We start from the raw sequence: 5,259 nt of genomic DNA on the forward strand, positions 1-5,259 counted from the left end.
ATATTGAAAATATTGTACAGTAAATATGAAATCCATTAAAAATATTAATAATAATAATAATATATATTTACTTGCAACAATCTAATTTTGCAATTTTGTTTAATATAAATTATAAATTTAGCGACTCCCCTCAAAAGCTAAACTTGTATAGCTGGATTAATAATGAATAATTTTATAATTCATTTAAAATATTCTATTTATTTGTATCTTCAATTCATATTTTTAATTCAAGTAATGTACAAATAAATATATATTTATTTTTTAAAATTAATTTTTTTTTTTTGGAATATGGTACGATAAATATTGACTCTATTAAAAAGCTTAACAATGAATATATTTTTAATAAAGTAAGAAACATGAATTTGAGTTTTTAACATAAGATATACTTATAAATCTGAGCATAGATGAACTTATTGAGATTACATTATAAATGCTAATATATATTAAAAAAAAAAAAAAAATACAAAACAAATCAATAAACCAAAAATCTTTGCAGATTATTTATAGACTTTAAAATTTATCGTGTGCTTTGTATAGTTTCAATTAAAAAAATAATATTTTATCTGAGTGCCATTTAAAGTTGAGGGTATGATAATTTTCAGAATCGACAACGCATATACAGAATAAAAATATTTTACTACTAAATACATAGTTTAAATTATTTATTTTATACTGACTAAATAAAATTGTTTAGCAACTTTTTTAAATACAAAAAACAATCAATTTTTTTACATGCTCAGTAAAAAAACCATTATTCACTGGCCAACACAAAGAAAATAATGAACCAAAAGATTTTCTGAAATATTTTAAATTGTTTTTTTTTTTACCAAACATTTGAACTTTTATTTAAAATGTAATTCGTATTTTATCAATGAGAAACTGTCATTATACTACATTGCACTTATAAATACATTTATTATTAATGTATTTGTCCCAATCATTTACTCATCATCCGTGATGGAAGTAAAATACGTATAAAAAATTATTCAATCAAAATATGGAATTAGGTCGCGGAAATATTATTAAGTCTTTGCGGAATTTCCAGAAGTAGTAATAACAATCACAACCCTTGGAATCGCCTAAGACTTATGCGACATAAATTATGCGTATTCGAGTTTTACGTGATAATACGAGATGTCATAAAGTTTGAACTTAGGTTCACAAACACGTTCGCATAATTCCGATACGTTTATCGACCATATTACCATAATTTTACTGTATGATGTATATGTTAATATATCCGACATTGTCTGGGCGTATTTCGACGTCTCTAAAAATGGATTCATATATGTTTAAAAAATATCTGCAAAGGCGATTTTTACACTTAATTAACTGCACCTTAAGATAAAAATGAATCAAAATAAAACGTGAGAAACACTTTCAATTTTATCCATATACAAATGTATATAATAAGATAAAAATATGTAGAAGAGAATAATTACATAGTATATATATATATATATATAGCATATAACATTAAGTACCTTATGCAATGCTTGCCATTTTCCATGACTCTGAGTAAATATATATAAATAAATAAATATTTATACCTTCCAACAATGTATTTACTATTTATTAATTATATTTGATGAAATATTTGTCTTATATTTATTTTTCTAATAGAAATGAAAAAATAAAAAAATGTACCATCTGTATCCATTTTTATTTGAATCCAAATTTTATATAAGTGGCTCAGTAAAATTTCCAGTACGCATAACTACCCGATATATACTTGAATGTAGAAAATACCATCTATGTAGATTAACACTATACTCGCTTGACTTAAAATCAAAATGTGTACAAAAATATTTTTCGTTAAAATAATGACAACATAGATGTCATAACATGTAGTTATCGTGGTTAAGTACGTATTTGTGTAACGGTACACATAACACTTGTTTATGTGCGTTTCGAACACGTATCCAGCCAAACACTATAAAAATATTGTCTTACGAATTTTCGGTACACGATATACTCGTATATAGTCATTTTAGTGTACGAACATTTTGAATTGTATAAAATATTATATATATATATACTATAATACGTATACTATTATATTGTATGTAGTATTTTGCTGTTGGGAAAAAATGAATCGATACGCAATATATAATGTAAGGAACGACATTGATGTTTCTATGTTTTTTATTATTACTATCATTCTAACGATATTATGGTTTGCTTATAATAGGTTAGGGTGACCATATATCCCGTTTAAAATGGGATTGTCCCTTTTTTTAATTATTATGTCCCGTGGTCCCGAGAAACTTCGAACGGGACGCTTTTTATCCCGTTTTTTCCATATAATGAAATTATAATCTATGAATTTTTGTAGAAGCGTATACTATACACCGTATAGCATAATAATTGTACCATACTACCATAGTAGTAATAAATAAGCCATTAGGTATTAATTCTATGAATCTATCGCAGACGGTGGCATGCGATAACGATAACCGATAGTTTATGCGAATCACTTACGCACGCAACACGCCCTACACAAGTCACTACTCTATGTCGTATAGTACAGTATTTCTCAACTGGTGTTCCACGGAACCTAAGAGTTCCGTGAGTTAGCGCGAAATGTTCCGTGAGAAATTTGGGAAAATATAAATTAATTAGCAATATTTTGATTTGAACTATGACTTGAACATAGAACAACATAGAACTGGAATTGAAACATTTCCCGATGTGAGGTTCGTAGTTTGTAGCTTTTCGGCGTATACAAAGACTAAGTTTCGAAATCAAGTAAATGCGGCTCCGGACTTACAAATCCAGCTTTCAGGAATAACTCCAGATTTAAAAACAGTTATGAAAAAACACTGTGGAATGATTCCAATCTTCTTATTGAATCTATCTTCGAATTAATGAGAGTCAAATATTGCATTTGAAGCTTTGATATGTAGGTAAATTTATAATATTGTAATAGTAGATAACAAACAAAATAAAATGTTAAACTTTCGACGATTTTACCATCACCCAAAAAAAAATTGCTTTTAGGTTAAATCTGTCTTCAATCGACAATTATCGAACCATTACCGAAAAATTTGACCAATCAGAAATAGCATATCACACCTATCAATTACCGTCAGACAAACAACTCTCCTTAATTATAAGAAAACTTCCGGTTTCAATCTCAGAGGAGAATATATTTAACACGTTCAATGCCATTGTCGACGGGTAGTCGACATCGGTAACATTGCCCGGGTCGCCTTTGTTGACAAATATAGTGTTCACTTTGATGTTTTATAATTTTTACTGGCTACGAGATAACGGTCTGAAATTTATTGTAGTCGATCAGGTTCCTTCTTACGAATCTAACGATATCATTGGTTTTTAATTTTGTTTATTTTTAGTTTGGATATTTATTTTTTCCCGAAATCACGACGACGTTTATCGCCGATAATAATTGTATACCGTATTATTATAACTGTCGCAATTTGACATAAGAAAATGGTATAAATAACATTCCCAACACTAACATAATATTCATACAAATTATTTTATGCTGTATACACCGTGTTCCTCAGAATACAGGGTGATTCGAAAAATTTTAAAACTATTTTTATTATGCAATGAAAATTATTTTTAATTATGAAATATTTAACATTATTTTAACCGTTACTCTATAATTATTTATTTAATAATATATGAAATAAATTATTATTTTCAATTAGTTACATACTAGAATAAATACGTATTTCAGCATCGCGCCGTCGCATATCGCCGGTGTCGACGCATTGTCGACCGTACGTAGTTTCGGCGCGGCGACCAGGGCACTTCGCCGTAAACACTAGCGGAGCTCAACGTGTTAAAGCTCTAGCAGAACTGCATAACATCCGTAATTCGGTTACAAAATCGTTTTAAGTTATCATAATCAGCCTTAAAACTAACTCAAATGTACAACCATAATATAGTTGTATTAAATTGTAACGCCAACTGATTAAAAAATAATATAAATACTTTATTAGCATTTCTTAATCACCATAATATAGATATCGCTTGCATAACTGAAACTCACTTATCAAATACCGACAAAATTAAATTCCTTGGTTAGAAAATATATCGTGCAGATCGATTCACACAAGTTCGTGGTTTGGACGGCATAGCCTTACTAGTTCGGAATAAAATTATTCAGCAACTAATGCCTGTAACTGGCTTAGAGTGTTTGGAAGCCGTAGCAGTTCTGATAAACATTAATAACAGATCGATTATGTTCATAAGTGCTTATCAACCACCCAGTCGTAGAATGCATATTCCCGACTACGATAAGATAATGACCCACAATTCAATTATAATTGCCGGAAACCTAAATTCTAAACATATTAATTGAGGCTGTCGTGTCAATTATCCGAACGGAGTCAAACTTCAAACTTTTATTTCCAACACTTTTTACACAATACTTGCACCAAACGATCCTACTTACTTTTCTATGGTCATTAATAGACTACTAGATATCTTAGATATTTTATTAATTAAATCAATTCCATTTATATGCATACAAGAAACTCTCGCGGAGCTCGATTCTGACCACATACCAGCAAAAATTGCAATTAATTCGTCTTCACAATTTTATCAGTCTAACAACTTGTTAATTAAAGGAAACCCAAACTGGAGCATATTCTCTAATCATGTAAATACAAATTTAATAATACCAAAAACTATACTAACAATCCAAGTGGCCGATCAAATGTCCGAACACCTTACCACAGTCATTGCGGAAGCCGCGAGAGCGTGCTCGAAGCCCACACAACATAATACACAAAAAATCGACATTTTACCTCAACGTATATCCTTCTTAATTCAAAGTAAACACCAAGCTAGATGCATTTGGCAAAACCATAGAAACACAGCAAATAAAAAGACATTAAATAAACTCAAAAAGTAAAAACGGCCCTACAAATCTACCGTGTGTCGTCCTATGATAACTATTTGTCAAATATGGACCCGAGTGACTCAAATCTATGGAAGGCGACCAAAAGATTACTGAACCAAGATATAATATAACCCCCTCTCCATGTAGCAAATCAATTAGTGATATCTAGACAAATATAAAGTTTTTTCAGAAATATTACACAACACATTTTCTACAAATCAAATTACTAATACAAATAATGAACAATGGGTCCAAAAAATTTTAAATTTGCCCGATTATTCAGCCCAAGAATGTATGAAATATGTCACATCAAATAAAATTAAGCTTACTGTCGAAAATTTACCTAACGAAAATTTCCCTGGTCATGATTATGTTACCAACCA

This window comes from Sipha flava, unplaced genomic scaffold (genome assembly GCF_003268045.1).
Source record: "Sipha flava isolate LNK unplaced genomic scaffold, YSA_version1 73_pilon_pilon, whole genome shotgun sequence".
In the NCBI taxonomy this organism is placed as follows: domain Eukaryota; kingdom Metazoa; phylum Arthropoda; class Insecta; order Hemiptera; family Aphididae; genus Sipha; species Sipha flava.